Genomic DNA, 20,542 nt, shown 5'->3' with positions numbered 1-20,542 from the left:
TTGTTGTTTTTTTTTCGAGAAATACTTTGAAACGAAAGAAACCTTCAATAGATAGTATAAAACATACTCTAATTAACTTCTTTAAGGCGTAATATTAACGGACAGTTATTATAAAATTAATTACTTATCTTCACGAGCTTCATATTCAAGCATGTGCAATCTGCGCCAGTGCTGCCAATTTAACCAGCGATTGTGCTTTTTAATCATATCTTACTTAAGTCTCTAAAGTAGTGAGAGTAAATGCGCTAAATATATATGTCAAAGTGTTACCAGTAAGCTAAACTGTGTGCTAGCCTACAGAAAAGAGGAAAATAAATCCATAAAAATTGGAAAAAATCATTTGAAGCAAGTGGTATATGCAGCAAAATCGGTGCTTTTCGGACAGTTTCAAGACACTAGCTTGCTATCAAGTCGTTCTGCAATACTGTCACAGCAGACTTTGTGATAGGATTAAGTTCCGTGTAATACTGAAAAATTGCGGTTGCAGACACAGAAACCAAAAAATGGGTGCGTCTGACCTACGAAACTTGTCGCAAAGAAGCTCTTCAAAGTTTAGGTTTTTGATATCCATCATTTCTCTTCAAACCGGTTTATTCCAGGTATCACATACAAATTATTATGATATTTACGAAACATCTATGGAAACACACGCCAGCTACGAAGAGAGTCTTTCTGTACTAGTAATGTAATGACATTTTAAATGTACATTTCCCTTTATGAACAAACCTACAGCATCCCAAAATCATGTGACACAGGCAACAATGTTGACAACACAAAATCTATTCTGCACACCTGAAAGCTCACTCCAGAGATCCTTCTACTCTATGTGTGGAATAGATACGGCTTAGGACATCAGCGAAAAAATATATGCCACTATGTGACGGGAGTGCATCAGCCCCTTGTTGCTACTGTAAACAGCGCTGACAGCTAAAACATTGTCTTTGCAGCTTATGTAAGGAGAAAACAATGTAAGGTATTCGTTTGATTAAGTGTATGAATCATGTACCAGTGAACCTGGCACTGCTTCACAACTGCTGAATATATATGAGAACTGGATATACATCCCGTGACGACTGCGATTCTACGCTAAGTATCGCCAAAATACCCGAAAAATACCGTGTTAACTAATGCAGTCCAAATCAAGCCGTATCTAAACAGACGTTTCTCCAAATTTTACTTCCCAACACAATATCTGACAGTGCATTTATCCCAGTTTAGCATAGAATAATCATATTAAATAAGACTTAAGGACATTGACAAAAAAATGTCTCTAACATCAATAAACAAAGGAATACCAAAGTTCAGTGATGAACCCACAATTTTACACGTCTCATTCAAAGTAATCACAACCTGTGTGGTTTGAAAGCTACCCACCTTTGAATTACCCGCTATAGAATGTTAGCACCAATAGCAAGCGAGCTTCACTGTCATTGGTCGACGTTTAAGAAATTAATGGCGGGCGCCCTTGTCTAAGTAGCAAAGCATTACAATACTTCTTGTAAATGCTACGGCACACGAATTTAGACACATACCCTCCAAAAGTAAAAAAAAAAAAAAAAAATTACACATGCAGCGGCAGCAGATTTAAAATGTAAAAAAAAGGAAATATTTAAAAGGGAAATGGCTACTGCTAATGAAAGTCAGCAATGTCTATATAGAACACACCTCTTCGTGGGGAACACTTTTATTTTAAGAAGACAAATGTTACGTGTATATCTGCCAAAAGGAAATTGAAATTGGTTTCAATAACTTTGAGTCTTTGAGAGGAGAGCGCTGCTTTTAAATCTTATCTTGTGTGTTGTGACGATGGTCGCGATATCGACGGCAGCTGACTGGTCCTGGTGAAACGCTGAGATCTGCTCCCACGGTCGTGTGATTGCAGCTGATGATTTTTCCTCGTAATAGGGCGGGCGGTGGTATTCATTAAGCTGCAAATCTGATTACAGTGGCGTTTTGCAGGCCAAGGGTTGGTCGATGTAATTGTTGTTACAGATGTCCGTATGTGCACAGTATTAATGTTTCTCGCACACACAATTTAAGTTTACTTATGCCACACACAGTTTATAAAACTTGCCGACGGCGAATTCTATAGAAAGTCAATTCGTATTATGATTGCCGCGATCGCGAAAAACCGTCCTGGGCGGGAATACACTCGCACACAATAGACAGTTCGCATAAGTTCATAACGACTGTTACTGATTATAGGCGTCCGACAGTTCATCGAAACGAGAATAAATATGTAAGTTCACAGTACTTGAGTGAACGAAAACACAGTCAAATACAAATGCAGTTCAATTCACAGACACAAAGCTACAATACCGCCCATTCTCGGTTGCACTGTCATAGTTACTTCGTCTCACAGCACAGTCTCAGTATTTACTTCGCCCAGTTTCTACACTCACTATTATCATATCACGTACTGGTATAAAAGAGTCATTCAAAATATACATCGCTTGCCACTAAACTCAATCTTCACCAGTTCGTAAAAGTCACAACTCCCACAGTAAAACATGTGTCCGTCTCTCTAGCTATCCAACAACACAAAAACCCCATTTGTTGGATAGACTATCGATATTGCTCTCTCTCTCTCTCTCTCTCTCTCTCTCTATCTCTCTCTCTGTCAATACTCTCGCCCATAGTTTATACAACATCAAAGTAAATTACACATATCTTTACACAACTATTTTCTACCAAACTTATTGCTGTAAACGATAAACAAACAAAAATTAAAGCTTTCCACAACCTATAAACTCTAAACATATTTATCCACTTACAAAAAAAAAAAATAATTTCCAGTTCCATATTACGTCTAGAAAACAACTTTTATCTCTATATTACAGGACAAAAGAAAAAGTGCGCTACAACATCAAAGATATATGAACAGACAGGGAAGAAAAGATAAAAATGTGTATCTATCGCAAAATAACGATGTCTTCACAATCCTAATCTTCTTCTCTCCCCTCTCTTTGTCAATCTCCACCTCCCTGACTTTTTCCATACCCTTCTCTTCTTCCCATCTCCTTCCATCATCTCCTGCCCCCCCTCTTTCCATCTCCTCCTTCCCCCTCTCTCTGTCCATCATCTACTCCCCCTCTTTCCATCGATCTTGTCCTTCCCCTCTCTAAGTCCAGTTTCTCTCCCAGCCCTATCTCTGTTCTTCTTCTTTTTCCCCTCTTTCTGACCCTGAGCCTTGTTTATTGTTATCTCAAACTTAGATTGTGTAATAGTGTTTCAATCATAAGCAAACTTCACTGTTTTCTGTGGAAACGACTGCCAGGAAGAAAGCAAAACAGTACAGTTTAATTTTTTTATTTGAAAATATGTATAATGGGGAAAGAATATACAAGGGAGGAAATGTTTGTCTCATGCTTGATGTGTACTGCTATAAATGTTAGAACTTACTGTGAGAACGAAAACAAAATACGCATTTTCACAGCAGAGAACAACACAGCATTTTCTTTCTAGTAGACGGTTTTTAACAGAAAACCTGTACACTGTTGTTTTAAAAAAATGTAGCTTATGTCTGTCTGAATGTTTATTAGCGTTTTGTGTATAAATTTGAATTAAATCAGTCAAGAACGTATTGAGATTTTTGGTAAAACGTTTTCCTTTCATATATTTCGTATTTATGTATATAGAAAAAATATGTAGCTTATGTCTGTTCAGATGTTCATGATAGTATCTTGTAAACATCTGAGTTAAATCAGTGAACAACGTTTTGGTATTTTTGATAACATTTCCCATCCTACATATATATACTTGTGTAAAAATTCGAAATAAATTGGTCAAGAGCTTTTTGCGATTTTTGGTGACAATGTCACCACTGTATACACAAGATAAGTCCAGAAAGTAACCACTACTGCAACACTATAGTTCGATACACACGAAAGATGACGGTTCACGCATGTCGAGGCACGGACAGGGATTTCATTGTTGACCATTCCAAGCAATAGTTGTGGAACGTGCAAGTGTATCCTTTGCGCTTGAAGAAAGCAAATATCCTGCAAACTATGTCTCTCGCTTTCATATGCAGAATTTATTCCTTACCACCACAATCAACGATGACAACTCGCAACAAATGGAATAGAAATTCACTAAACAATTCGCTACGATCACGTTTAATGTTCAAATTAGCCTACAGCATTCACAGCAGAGCGCTGAGAGCACTATTGAAGGCTCATTGGCTGTCATGGAATAGATGGTGTATGTGCGCAGAACGTGCCTATACTCGACCAGGCGAACCCCAGCGTTTGTGACTCCAACTATGATGTCACAGGTCTGCGCATTCATGTTCGCCTCTCTCGGTCATTGTCTTTCCACCGACGCCATTACAGCCGTATTTTTTCGTGTTTAGATTTTCTGGTGATCATTGGAAGTGTTTAAAACCATCTCTGAACCCACTGACTGCGATATGCAACTGCAATAACATTTTTGAATGCAAAGAATGTTAAGCCAGCTGAAATTCATGATCAGCTTGTAGAGATTTATGGTGAAAATGTAACGAGTGATGGAATGTTAAGAAAATGAGTGAGACAGTTCAATGATAACAAACCATTTTTCATGATTAAACATCAAATGAGCACCCTTTTGTTCTCATTGAAAGTTTGGTTGAGAAAGTGAATGAGAAAATTCATGAAAACAGACTGTTCACAATAAGCATGCTTTGTGATGAGTTTTCACAAATTTCAAATTTTTGCTTGAGACTTTTTCAAATGGGTTAAATGTCACAAACTCTGTCCACATTGCTTTCTGTAAATGCTTATGGATGCCAACACCACAAACTGACTTGGAAGCTATTTGATATTTCTTACCTGATACAGTGATGAGGGAGATGAATTCGTTTACATAAATGTAACCCCTCAAGAAACCTGTGTTTGTCATGGAACTCCAGAATCAAAACAACAGTCGATGGAGTGGAGACACTTAAAACAACATTGCCAGCACAAAAAGAACCCTGTGCACATTGTTCTGGGACAGACATGGCATTCTGCTTGTTGAGTTCCTTCCCAGAGGTGAAACCATAAATCAGTATGATACTGTGAAACATCTGCACACAATTCAGATAAAAAAACATGGAATGCTCACTCAAGGCATTGTTTTGCTCATGACAATGTATGCCCCCATTCTGCTGCATGATCTCGCACTTATTCTTGAACCTGGACTGCGATTTTGGTGGAAGGAATTTTGACAGAGATGACAATGCAAAAAAGGGTGTTCAACAGTGACTGTATTCACTGGCAGCATCTTTCTATAAAGTGGGCACTAAAAAGTTGGTTTCCTGCTGGGAGAAATGTCCAGTCAATGGTAGTAACAATGTAGAAAAATAGTTTAAGAAAGGCTCATTCTTGTAAAAATAAATATCAGTTTGCAAAAAGGTTTTGATGTGTTTTTTTTAAAAACGGCATTTACTTTCTGGACATGCTTCATATTAACATGTATCAAAAATATATAGATCATATCCATCCAAATGTTCATCACTGTATCCCATAAAATTGTAAAATAAATCTATCAAGTCCTTTTCGAGAGTTTTAGTAAGAACTTTAAACAATGACTTATTTTTATAGAGAACTAAAGGGTAATAAATAACATGTACATGTCATGATGTTTATTTGGATTCGTCCCCAGATCTCGAAATTCTATAGCTGTAGACCTCATTTTGCACGTATAAAACTGGGTTTAGTTATGTGTGCTTTTTGTCAAGATGGATAGAACCGTTTCCCCCCAAACATTTCAGTCAAGCAAAAAGACCCACCGCTGCAATCAGGTTCGTTTAATTAAAACGCCGTGTTTCTGTCAAAGACAGCGACTGTCAGTAACCAGTAAAATGTAAGTACTTTCTTAAACGTGAGTAACATCAAGCTTCTCGCATTCTGGCCCTCCAACACGGTGTTTTGCTACAAAACGAATATGTATAGTGACTCTGATAGGATTAAAGTGATTGTAAAACGTTTGGGCTCACAAGTGATTGAAGAAACTGAAGACGCTCTATAACGATATTGTTACATCTCTCTCAAATAGGCCGTATTGTGGCGTTACGTTTTGCCACCAGGAATACGTTTACAAAAGTACTGTCGGGAGAATACTCTAGGAACACATAACCATTGCAAATGCTGCAAACCGTATGTGCTTTGGCTGGATCTGAACTGGAGGAATCATTATGCATCTTTTGATTACGTAGGTTACCAGACAATATTCGAACAATTTTTGCTGCTTATGCAGATATACTGTTGCAAGACTTGGCATGTGGGGCAAGTGCCATGATCATTGCTTTCAATTATTTGACTTTTTGCTAATAAATCCAGCAGAGGGGAGACACTGGCTATGCAATGTGCAGGACTACAGCAGCCAATGCCCATGGCCCTGGAACACACATAAGCACATGCACCAACCGCATTGGCCCCAGAAATATATGACACATGCCAACACTGGTAGCCCCAAAATGTGCCTAGTAACTTTAAAACAATGGTACACTAACAGCGAGCCCTCTGTCGGCGAGCTAGCTGTAGAGTTGTCTTGTATTAGTGCAAAGCTAGAGAGAAAAGAACCACAGAATGACCACAACAGAAGGGGACATACAAATGGCGCCACAAAATCTGACGACAGTGAAGTGCTCAGGTGGTGCTGCTACCAAAGGTGGTTTGACAATGCTGCTTGACAGTGTACAAGGCCTTGTAATTACCCAAACTCTGCAGACACCATTCAATGTCACTATGAAAATGCTACAATGTCAATGATCAATCACTCCAAGTTGTTTTCTATCCAGGACCGAATCTTTGGCGAAGTATTCCATGCTGACTTAAGCTCAGAAATCAGTGTTTACCCTTAGAGACATAACAAACAACCTGTGACTGCTACATATCATACATTGATGACCGCCAATGGTACCAACATTTTCACCTAAATAGTAAGGTGGTTAATGTTGTATCTGAATGGTGGTTTTCATCCTACATGAACTCTGGGGGTAGCTGATGGTGAGTGGTACAATAATAATTGCCGATTTCCAACTCATGCCAAATCTATTGAACTGGTGACTACTGCATATTTCCTCAGAAAGAACGTTGCCTGTCACCCATTCTGTGTGGGTTCACCTGATGTGTGATTTGCATGTACCTGCCCACATGAATATGGCTGGTACTGTTGCATGAATCACATTGTTTCTACCAGATTTGATACTGCGTCCAACACAAGGCAAATCGTACATGCATGTGTCACATGCACAAGATTCCATCATCTACAACAGCATATCTGAAAGTAGGCCAAATAAACTTTTAGCATTAAAATACATGTAGTGCACTGAAAGCTAAAATGAATGTTATGCAACAAAAGCATCTAACCGCAAGACAAAGTAGGTAAAACTTACATAATAGAAACACATACATAAAACCACAATTCACTGCCAGAATAAAGGAACTTAAAGAGGCTAAAGTGGAAAATGAAAGATTAAACGAGGAACTCAATCATCAGTTACTATCTAGGGAGAATGACAAGGTAATGTCTGTGACAGACAAAGCTGTAACACCATCTGACGATGCATTTTTTCAAAGACTACTTCAGGAATGCCCTGCACTTACTGACCAAGCCACTGTTAACAAAAGCATCAGAATTCAACGCAATGGCATATTCGCATAATCCCTGGACAGCCAATCAGTGCACGACCCAGCTGGTTACCACCGGACAAGTGTATGGCAACAGTAGCCGATTTCGACAAAAAGCTTAAACAAGGTATTGTAACGACATCTGACAGCTCTTACGCTGCACATGGTGCGGAAAAAGGACGAACATGGAGGCTCTGTGCCTATTAGAAGGCATTAAATGGTCATACAGAGTGCATAGTCGATATTCATTTTGTAATGTAGCGGTCATAATAGTAACAGTGTGAATGCTCACATATTGATTGTAACTTATTGTGCTAAAGCGTTTTCACAGATACCAGTGACTCAAGCTGACATGCAAGAAACAGCTATTATCACTCCAGTTGGTCTGCCTCAGTTTAAATTTCTACTGTTTGGTCCGAAAAACGCAGCACAAATCTGGCAGCGTTCCATGCATGGAGTGCTAAGGCACTTCCTTTTCATTTCTTTGTTATGTTGATGGTATTTTTGCATTCTCAGCATCGTAAGAGCTGCATCTGAAATATATACTATAACTCTTTCAGCAATTAGATGAGTATTGCATTTTTGTGTTGGCCAAAGCCGAAATCCAATTACTGGGATTCTCTGTTCCATGTGAAGGCCTGGCTCTTGTTCCTGTGTGTGTAGAAGCTGTCTAAAAGGCGCCACTTGTTCCATCTACAAAGGACTCCACATATACATTTGGATGGTTAATTACTACTGCAGGTCCTCACCTCACGTAGCAACTGCAAAGGAGCTCCTTAACAAGCCGCTTAATGGAATAAAGACATGTTGAGCAACTGGGAGGTTCCATGGGCACCTGAATCAGAATTCGCCTTTCAAGATATCAAGATGGCACTGCTGCAGGCTCCACTGCCCAACCTCCCCTCCCCAGAACAGGGGTACATTTAGCCCATATGGTCGATGCAAGCCAGTCAGCAGTCAGTGCTGCCTTGGAACAACAGGTCAATGGAAGCTTACGTTTTCATTTATTGCATATTTAAAGATCTGCTGACTGTTATTTTAAAATCAGATTGTACATTATCCAGGGTGAAGCGAAATTCACGCACTCGGGCTTCGCAGCACGACTCCTCATATGCCAGCGATAAAAAAAATATGTTACAAAATTTCGTCCAGCGAGTATGTCTGGCAGAAAATGGACTTTAAAGAGTGGAAATCTGCCAACACTGTAACCACATGTATGGTGACAACCTCTGCCAGCATACGTTCCTCGTCCTGTACAGCTGGTGCGGAGGATAGAGTTTTGGATTAGCATCCTGGCTTGAGGCATGTTTTTTATTTGGTAAATGTAGTCAACGTGGTTGGTATCTGGCATCTTAATCGTCAACAGCGATTGCAGCAGGTCATCTAGAAAACATTTGCACTTACATACTACAGTCGTAGAAATGTAAGATTGGTCAGCTTTGAAAGAAACCCTTTCCACGTCGTGTGCGTGAACTTATTCACACCACTTCACCTACTAGATGCGAAATCTGTTTTCTTTCTACCCTCCTCCAATGGTACAATAGATTAGTAGCAACTATTATTCTTGCCTCGTTCAGGCCCATTACATTTCGTTAGAGCCTTACGTTACCAGTAGGACTAGCAATGTGCTTTATGAATGATGTCCAAACTCAGTTGCTGTTAGTATGTGTTATCAACATTATGCCTTTCAACACTGAGTCTGGTAACCACATGCTTTTTAGCATGTATCTCAATCCATTATTATTATTATTATTATTATTCTATCAATGGGGTTGTGGAAACATCACGTCTATTACCATTAGGGAAACAGTGTAATTCGAAACCGAACCTTTTACAATTAGCGGTGTCGAGATGAATCATGCAGAACAATATCTGTCAGAGGGAAAATACGCTTTAGGTGGAACAGAGCGTAGGACTGATGGCGTGTTTATACTGTATGTGCTGTCCACCAGACAGGGACGAGTTGTGAGCGGAGTAATGCGCCTATGACAGGCTCCAATTTACATGTGTACATGTGTCGATTTTTCTCGTTGTAAACCTCTAAACCAGTGTGGCAGGCGTATGGCATACACAAACGCTAAATATGTGGATATGCTTCTGGTCCTTGGTGCATCTGATAACCGGGCTGGTGTTGCCACTCGTGAATATGATACTAGATATCCTCGTCGACGCGTTCCAGATTGTCTGGAGCTGCGCCTTCAGGAGTCTCGTTCTCTCCTTCCACCATCGCATGACAGAGAACGTCCATGGGCTCGCCATACTCCAGCTACAGAGGAAGCTATTCTGGAGGTCATACACCAAGAACCTCAGCGAGGTGAACGTAGCATAGCAAGGCAGCTGTGTGTCTTGCAACTCGCAGTCGTTAACGTGCTGCACGAGTATGGACTGCACCACTGTCATTATGCTTCCATGCAACACCTGTATCCTACAGATGGACATCAGCGGATGCAGTTCTGTCAGTGGTCCCACCAACAACAGGAAGCCAGTGATAACTTCGTGAACACCGTAATACGGTTGGGTGAAGCAGCATTCATTCGTGAGGATGTTTTCAATATGCAGAATGTTCACCATTGGAGTGAGGTTAACCCGAACATCACCCGTGGCTGTAGATATCAAGTTCGCTTTGGTACCAACGTCTGGGCCGGAATACTGGGTTACATGTGCTTGGACTCCTGCATGTTGCCTGACCGGTTGACTGCACGAAGGTATCATGCATTTCCCTCAAACTATCTCCGTGGTGTGCTGGAAGATGTCCCACTACCTACCTGTTCAGCAGAGGATATGATTCCAACATGATGGTGCATCTCGACACTGTGGAATGTGCAACAGTATTGGACAGAATATTTCCAGGGAAGTGGCTTAGGCGTGGAGGCCCAGTTGTATGGCCACCGCGTTCACCTGACCTAAATCCCCTGGATTTCTTCCTGTGGGGACAGCTGAAGGAACCGACGAATGTGGAAGAATGAGTAGTGTGTATTCATGTTACTCTTGCTACTGTCGACGAAGCTTTGCTGCGAAGGGTCCAGAGCTGTATGATCCGGTGGATTGTATAATGTTTGCATATGCAAGGAGGTCGCTTTGAGAATCTGTTATTCTGAGAACAACGAGTTCTGTTGTGGAGGTCATGTGTACATTAATATGGAGATTATTATTGTCACTGGTTGCTAATGCGTGACATCTGAGCACTCATATTACATGTAGTATAAATGACAAGTAGATGTGTTGTTGTACTGTGCTATCATCTTCAGCATCTCGAAATTGATATTGTTTTTGTAGTTATTCTGTCCTATGACAGGTCATTTGTTTCAACTATTTCTTGTTTGGTGACCATGTATTTGTTATGTTCAGCATTACTAAATGTTATAAATGTAGGATACATGTGACCTAAGAAACGGTGTATATTACAGTATGAAATGTCAGAATGGAATTAGAAAATTATCAAAATGTGCCTCAAACTAGGATCAAACCCTCAACCATCTGCATGCTAACAAAAAACTGTAGCTACTGCACCAATGTACAGTACAACCAATATTTGCTTCAGAGGTACTTACCCTACATGTGATTACAGTGTTGCCAGATTGTCACTCTTTAACATCCTTTCTCTGCCGGATATACTCGCCGGACGAAATTTTGTCACAGACATTTTTTTATCGCTGGCATGTGAGGAGTCGCGCTGCGAAGCTTGAGTGTGCCAATTTCGCTTCACCCTGTATACTTTTATATGTAACAGTACAGTGTTCCACATTACTAGCAAAATTTGTTTTGAGGAATAAAACAAGGATAATAACAATGAGATACAAATAAAATTAAATTAGCTGTAAGAAGCAGAGTGTTAAAACAATAGATGTTAAAAATTTAGAAGTAAATAATAGGAAGATAGGAAAGGGATGATCTCAAATTTACTTTTTCTGTTAAAAAAAAGTACATTATGGTTCATGTTGTTGCTATTTCAGGTAGAAAGGCATCAGCAGAAATATCGAACCTGTCCCAAATGAAGTGGCACACACCATTATATCTTCTTATTTTATTAGATGAAATAGATCATGAGTTACTATGTGTACATTTTTTTCTACTGTCTAAGGACTGTTACTTCTAATTACTCTTTTAGGGCATACCTTGAAACCTTATCAGCGATGTCTAGAGCACATCATTTGTGTAGGTCACATAATATTTTTAATGTCATGATATTCTGTTACAGGTCCTGTGTGTATGAGCGTGTTGCAAGATAATGCCACATGTTCAGGAGACCCAAATGCCCCACATGAGCATGTAGAGCTCTGCCGAAGGCCCACATGGTTTAAATGTGTTGGATACGCGTTAGGGCCCGTCAAAGAGTGTACCAAGCCATGGTTTGTATCTGCAAACTTCAGCTTTAGCGTTTTCCACACATTGGGGAAGAAGGAGGAAATGTGACAGCCTCTGTCAGTCGTCTCCCACTCCCATTTCCACGAGTCAAGGCGCCATCTGTTTAATTGATGCATGTCTACGATGTTTTCCCTTGTTATTCCTTGTACTTTGTCAGGTCTACCCCTCTTTAGCCAGTGTATTACTGATCTGTGATGTATAGTGACGGCAATGGGGCAAGTCCTCAGAACCACACTCAAGACTTCTACTGATGTGGTGCCAAAAGAACCTGACATTGTGAGTTGTATGCTTCTCTTTCCTCACCTCACTCTGTTCCTATAGGTTACTAGACACAGACAGTGCACCAATCACTTGCTGCAAACTATACTATGGTTTTGAAGAGAGTTGTGCGACACATCCATAGTGTTTTCAAAGGTAGTCTGTGTTGTGTGGTATTTAGCATTGCAAGTTTGTACATCAGTTTCTTCACTTTGTCAATTGCCAGTCTTGCATGCACCTTGAAAGTTAGTTATATGTCAATATGTATTCTTAAACATCGTGCTATATCCAGAATGAGATTTTCACTCTGCAGTGGAGTGTGCGCTGATATAGAACTTCCTGGCAGATTAAAACTGTGTGCCGGACCGAGACTCAAACTCGGGACCTGTGCCTTTCGCGGGCTAGTGCTCTACCAACGGAGCTACCCAAGCATGACTCATGCCCCATCAGAGTTCGAGTCTCGGTCCGGCATACAGTTTTAATCTAGCAGGAAGTTTCATATCAGCGCACAGTCCGCTGCAGAGTGCAAATCTCATTCTGGAAACATCCCCCAGGCTGTGGCTAAGTCATGTCTCCGCAATATCCTTTCTTTCAGGAGTGCTAGTTCTGCATGGTTCGCAGGAGAGCTTCTGTAGAGTTTGGAAGGTAGGAAATGAGGTATTGGCGGAAGTAAAGCTGTGAGGACGGGGCGTGAGTCGTGCTTGGGTAGCTCAGTTGGTTAGTCGGCTCTCAGCCGTGGCAGCGTGCGGACGGCCCCGCGCGCCGGCCCCGTGCTCTGCTGTAGGCGTTGTTTACTTCCGCGTCGTAGCTTTAAGGCTTGTGTCCGTCTACCGTGAACATGTCGAGCGCTTACCGCCGTGCGACCCTTAAAGTTTCCTTCCCAGCTGAACATGCGCGACCTCGTGCACATGAAGTTGAAACGTTCCTACGTGAAGAAGTTCGTTTAGATCCTACCCACGTTCTCGGTATCCATTTTTCGATCACGAGTAGCGTCGTTCATATTAAAATGACGAACACCGAGGTGTGAGAAGATGTTATGTACCGCCATGCCAATGGACTTAAGTTCAAATACTCTGATGGTCACGTCGGAGCTGTAACACTTGAACTCGCAGAGTACGGTCAACGCACGATTAGGGTGTCTGAACTACCTTTTGAAGTGCCAAAGGACGTAGTTGTCTCTGCGTTACAACCATACGGTAACGTCATCGGTTACGTCGAGGAAAAATGGCAAACCTTCACAACCTGCCATGTCCTTAATGGTGTGCGTCACGTCAAAATTGGACTGAAAAAACATATACCATCATACCTGACAATTGGCGGGGTGCGCGCCATTGTCATGTACGACGGCCAACCCCGAACATGTGCGGGTTGTGGACAAGAAGGCCACGTCAGATCCGCCTGCATGCGACGCCGCCTGATCCAGACGCCGGTCGGCGAGGAAGCGTCCCCAGTGCTGATCACTCAGATCCCTGTCACATATGCCAAGGTTGCCCACGAAGGTAGCACCTCTACACAGGGTCTTCCTGCTCCGTTGACGTCGTCTGATCAGGTAGATGCAAGCGCTACTGAGATTCCTTCTGAGATGCCACAGACGCCAGATCCTGTCCTGCCGTATCATCGCAGCACTGTGACTGAAAATGCTACTGAGATGGACGTTGATCCGGGAGTGGTACCTACTTCTGCTTTCCTTCAGACTGGTCCGGAATCAGACGAAAGCCACCCGCAATCAGACTCGGAACGACCTGTTCGAAAACAAGGGTCGACACGAAAGAGAAAGAAACGTAGCCGTACACCCCCACATGAATCGATTCTACGGATGGATACCGGGGATGCAGAACCGAATATGGACGACAAACCGCTCTATGATGACCAAAAGTCTGATGCGAACGACCCGCCACAGGCGATCACAGGCAACGAACACTCCTCCTTACTGGCGCCGTCGCCCCCACAGGTCGACGTTGAAGAGAGTATATCCGCTGAGCCGATAACTACGTCTCCTCTCCACACGGATGATGTACATAGCCGGTACCCTACCGCAGTATCAGTCTCCTGGGCAGACGACGTGGAGATCGAAGGGACTGGGGTGGATGGTGCTGATGATGGGGCGCCCCTATCGGTTGCCCCCTCGCCCGCAAACTCTCCACAATAACAACCTCTTCGGCGGACCGACAACATCGACGACCTCTCGCTCCTGAAGAAGAAGCCCCACCTGTGCCTGTGGGACTCCAACACCAGCATTATCGTGTCGCAACGATTAACCTCGCGACCGCTCGTGCACCCCACAAACTAGCGCTGCTCCGCGATATGATTTATGATGCGGACATTGATATTGCGCTTTTTCAGGAAGTGCATGTCGCCGATTTTTCACCACCACATGGCTTCACGGCGCATCTTTCTCCCGCTTCGGACACCGGTAGTGGTGTTGCCATCATCTTACGAGAAGGTCTTCCTGCCGAAGATGTCCTATACCTCCCCAACGGCAGAAGTATGGCCCTTACTCTCTTTGGTGTACGCATCGTCAACATTTATGCGCCGTCGGGCTCCAGCTACCGTCGTGAACGCAATGCCTTTTTCGCAGATGAAGTTACACCCCTTTTTGTGGGACCACACGATGACTGGGTCATGGGTGGAGACTTCAACTGCACCCAGCGACCTCAGGATCAATTGCCGCGTCACTCACCATGCGCAGCTCTGGAAACAGTCTTGACGCGGCTACAATTTGTCGACACGTGGAGACATGTTCACGGTGATATTGTGGGCTTTACTTACTACACTGCGCACTGCTCTAGCCGACTGGATAGCATCTACATCTCGCAATCCCTAATTCAACACACTCGACAGGCTGAAATCTGGCCTGTTGCTTTCTCAGATCATAAGGCTTACTTCTGTGACGTTGTTCTCACAAGACAGGCAGTATGGCACGGACTTGGTTTATGGAAAATGAACACGGCACTTCTTAATTCACCTGACTGTCGACATCTAATAGAAGACACTTGGATAACATGTAACAGACGCCGTCCCACGTATACGTCTACAATATCCTGGTGGATCCAGTGTGCAAAACCTGCTCTTCAAAAAACTTTGATCCGGTATGGCAAAGATGTTGTCGCCTGGAGGAAGAGCACTATGGACTTTTACTACAGGACCCTACGAGAATGCTCCACGATGCCAGCCTCCCCTGAGCGCCATACAAGGATGAACCATGCTAAGGCCCAAATCTCCAATCTCATGCGAAGGCATTTGGAAGGAGCGATAGTACGATCTCGTACTGCTGATCGCATGCCTCATGAACATCCATCTATGTACCATATCATCCAAGAACGCCAACATCGACGCCGAAAATTGATTCCCGTCCTAACAGACCAAGAAGGGCGTTGCTACGTCACCCAATCTGCAATAGGGAATGAGCTTCACGCTCACTGCCAGCAGCTCTACGCCGCAATTCCACATTCCCCAGAGTTGATCGAGGAAGTCTCACAGTTCAACTTCGGCGGTATCCCGGCAGATGCGGCGATTGACTTGGTCTCAGAGGTGACTGATGATGAAGTCCGCGATGCGTTCCGGGCAGGAACCATCAATCGCTCCCCAGGACCCGACGGTCTTCCCCTCGAATTTTATCGCACCTTCAGTGATTTGTTAGAGTCCACCTCACCTGCATCTTTCGGGAACTGATTTCTCCGGAAGTACCTGTGCTGGACGCTTTCATGAAGGAATTATTATTCCTGTACATAAACATGTCAGTGATTATCGGCCCCTCACCCTCCTTAACAGTGATATGAAAATCTTCACTCGCCTTTTGACGGCACGACTTAAAAACGTTGCCCGATATGTTGTGTCGCCAGACCAAGCATCTTTGGGAGGGGATAATAATATCCGGACGGCTTTATGCCGCTACAGGGATATGATCGCCGTTATCCAGGCACAACGCCTCTCTGGGGCACTTGCTTCTTTGGACTTTAGTCAAGTTTTTGATAGGGTTGACCATTCGTTCCTTACGGCCGTTCTCCACCATATGGGTTTCCCAGTCGCATTTATCACGGTAGTGATGCGCCTTCTGCGGGGTACCTCTTCCAGGATTATGTACAATGGCAGACTCACTCCTCCGATAAAAATAGGTCGATCCGTACGTCAAGGTTGCCCTCTATCAGCGATTTTGTACGCCTTTTCCTTGGAATCCTTGCTATGTGGACTCAGACAACGTTTGGTAGGGTTGTCCATAGATCGATACCGATTCTGTTGCGCTGCCTATGCTGACGATGTAGTCATCTGTTTACGTAATGCCGACGAGGTTCGATCTGTTTTGACGTGGGTAGCGACTTATGGTGAGGCGTCGGGTAGCTCTTTAAACGTACATAAGTCACAAATTATGTTCAATGGCACGGGACTCCCTGTGGAGTGTGTTACACCTCTCACCACCGTTGATACCATTCGCTGTTTGGGAATAGATTTTTCATCTGATCTCCGGCATTCAGCCGCCATCGACTGCCGACGCCTCCTTTTAATGATCAGAGCAGGTCTTATGGACCATCGTCTTTAATCCCTAGATATTCTCCAACGAGCTCGATATGTCAACATATATATGGCATCCCGAGTTCCCCATGTATCACAAGTTCATCCTTTCCCGCTTACTGTGGCACGTCGCATGTTGGCAGCGATGGCATCTCTCGTCAGCTCTGGGCTGTTGTTCAAAGTTAACTATGCAACCCTTACTCTTCCCTTTGAACGAGGTGGGATACGTCTATTTCACGTGCCAGATAGAGCTCGCGCCCAATTTGTCAGCTCCCAGATGACGGTATGGACACGTTACCCAACGAGCCTCACTGGTCTTCTCCTGTCAGCATATTCGCCGGTCTCACTGTCAGCCCCAGTGATGATCTCGGATGTTCCGGCCCAGTTCCATTATATACGATACTTCTTTCTTGAACTCAGTTATCTACGCCCCACCTTACCAAGACAGCTTTTACTCAAGACAAAGGCAGTATACGATGTCCTCCAATTAGGTCTTCCACCTAACCCGATTGAACAAAAGTTCCCCCAGATTGACTGGCGTCATGTATGGCGCGCGGTTTTCACCCGTTACCTTGCCACGAATGTTCAATCTGTCTGGTACCTAACTGTCAATGGTAAGCAAATCAACCAATTTCGCATTCATCGTATCCACCTCGCCCCATCACCTCTCTGTTCCACGTGTGGAGTGCCAGACAATGATGAGCATCGGTTTGTTTGCGGACCGGCGGCGGAGGTTTGGCATTTGTTTCGTCGTATTGTCGCTTTTCTAACGCGGGACATTCCGGATCGGATTACTCCCCTTTCATTATTATTTCCGGAACGTGAATAATTTCCTTGGACAAAGACCAATGCTGTGAATTGGATTCGCGGACATGCCATTCGCTACCTATTTGGACAAACCGTAGACTCTGTACTCGATTTTTCGACATACCTCAATGACCGTCATTATGTCGTTGTCCGTCACCCAAAATACAGACAATTTTTCTCGAACTTCCTTGGGAGTGCTTTCCACGACCCGCCTCGCAGCTGGAATGTGTTAAGCCAAGAGAGAAGAAGTTTTCCTGTTTGAACCAATGAACATTTCTGAACAAATGAACAGAACACATCAATTTCGAGAAGACGTGACTCAACATATTACCAGCGGGGCGCAGAAGGCCTCTGATCAATTACACAAAAAAAACATAACAACAATAAAAATAAAAATAGAATTCAGAAAAAGGAAGATTTTGTTTTGTTTGTAAGGATAGCCCTAATATGATTTTCTATCCCATCAGGGAGGAGATTTCTCAGCAGAAACTCTGCCGAGCATCTCCAGCCCTGTGTCGTCGTATCATCTGACTGTTTAAAGCTGACAGAACTGTTGGGGTCTTAATTCGTACTGTATGTAACTTGAACGGTTCTCTCGATATGTTGTTCTGTTGTGTTTTAACAAAGTTGCCCCAATGGTTTTGTCTTGGTTTGTTTAGTTGTTTTTCTTAATTTTGTTTTGTGTCATGGTGTAGTTCAAGTCCAAGCTATCGTTCTTGTGCTAGCTTGGCTCGTTGGTAGTATCTTCTTTTGTCACTTGCATTATTTTTTTAATAATTTCTCTGGACAACAGAAGTTGTATGCAATCGACAGGGATTTGCTTGCCACTTACCTGGCAATCAAACACATCAGATAGTCCACTGAAGCTCAACCTTTCACTATAATCACGTGTCTTAAACCACTCACAACCATTTTGCAACGGGTTGCTGACCTCATCTCGACCGGTTAGTGCTGGCTGCAGTGGCGATTTGTCCTACGGCGCAAGGGGCCAAGAACCGTCATAGAAATATTCGTGCCTGAGAAAATCTTACAATGTGCAAAGAATTTAAACTTTGAATAATTTGTTCTTCTACCTCTGTTACAGGTAATTAACTACAGTCACGTCTGGAAATGGCAGTAAGCTCTTAAGCACACGGTTCGACTCGTGCACAAAATCCAGTTATGCATCCCATAGTACCACAAAAAAATGGCTCTGAGCACTATGGGACTTGACATCTGAGGTCATCAGTCCCCCAGAACTTAGAACTACTTAAACCTAACTAACCTAAGGACATCGCACACATCCATGCCCGAGGCAGGATTCGAACCTGCGACCGTAGCGGTCGCGCAGCTCCAGACTGTAGCGCCTAGAACTGCTCGGCTACTCCGGCCGGCCCATAATACCACATTCCAACCACTGAATTTGTCGGTTAAAGGTGGAGGAGGGAGTGAGGGAAGGACCTGTCTCCTATCCCGAGCATTGGAGCAACGCTCCAAACTGTATCTGTCATACAGACTCTTGTGTTGAAACTGGCCAAAAGGCGTTCTGCAAACATGACGCATAAATAGCAGATTTTGAATCTAATTCGTATCTACACTGTTCTATAACTTATAATATCTGCTGTGTCGTTGATACCTGCAAGCTACTATACTTCTGAAACTGCAATAACAAACAAGAGTTTAGTCAGAGACGATAGGCAAAAGATTGCTCTTGTTTGTTCCAGGTAAGTTACCGAAGCTTTTACTGTTTGTCACACATGGAGATTCGATATGAAGTGCAGTTGCGAATTTGAGGACATGATTTCTCAGGTGTGCACCGTCTACAGTGTGAAGATACTGTGTGTCACAATACAGTCCAAAGGCTTATGGAAACTAATATCTCTCCCTGTCTCTTGAAGATAAGCTCTGATTTGGACGTTTACAATCTCGCACTTTTGTCTCGCAAGGTAAAGGAACATGAACGGTCTAAACCACTTACGATTGTGCAGCTAGAGCACAATCTTTTAGGGAAACACTATATTAGACAAGAACTGAACGGTGCTTATAGGCAGTCAATTGAAAAATTCACTGATCATATTCACAAAAGTGGTTACATACTCTCTAAAATTTTGGACTGCATTAAATTTTGTGGTACTTTTGAGCTTGTACTTCATGGACATCATGAGCTCAGTGACTTGTCAAATTCAGTAATTATTATCAGCCTTATAAACTTCACTGCTGAACTCGATGCTCTGCTGAGCGACCACCTTTCGAAGGCTACTGTTTTCAAAGGCTCTTCTAAACGTATTCACAATGATTTACTTCCCTACATGTTGGGGCTTGTAAAAAACAAAATTGCTGCTGCTGATTTTGTGTCAGTTACTGCAGACAAGACAACTGATGTGGTGGTTGGCAGGAGAGCCAACCGTGTTTTTCTAAAGGAGGCCGAAATGCACGCGTCTCAGCTCACGCTGACAAGGGAATTAGAATTGAGAAAAACGGACGTAGCTGGTGGAATACTTAACTTTAATCCATTAATGGAGAACGTCGCTCATTATGGTACATGATTCAATATCAATAGAAACTGATCATGGCGCCTTGCTAGGTCGTAGCAAATAACGTAGCTGAAGGCTATGCTACCTATCGTCTCGGCAAATGAGAGCGTAGAAGTCAGTGAACCATCGCTAGCAAAGTCGGCTGTACAACTGGGGCAAGTGCTAGGAAGTCTCTTGGACCTGCCGTGTGGCGGCGCTCGGTCTGCAATCACTGATAGTGGCGACACGCGGGTCCGACGTATACTACCGGACCGCGGCCGATTTAAAGGCTACCACCTAGCAAGTGTGGTGTCTGGCGGTGACACTACAACTGATATTTCGACAATTTCTCAGCTTGTCATGGTTATCAGATTTGTTTCGTCTTAAGGTAAATTTTGGAGAAAGGTTTTGGTACTTCTTCACTCCTCGTGAATATGATCGCTTGCAGCAACTTTACTCTATACTGTAGATAGTTCAGATCAAGCTGTTTCTGAGACCTACGATGGTGCAGCTGTT

Source organism: Schistocerca gregaria, chromosome 5, assembly GCF_023897955.1.
Source record: "Schistocerca gregaria isolate iqSchGreg1 chromosome 5, iqSchGreg1.2, whole genome shotgun sequence".
NCBI lineage: Eukaryota > Metazoa > Arthropoda > Insecta > Orthoptera > Acrididae > Schistocerca > Schistocerca gregaria.
Note: the sequence above shows the minus strand (reverse complement) of the source record.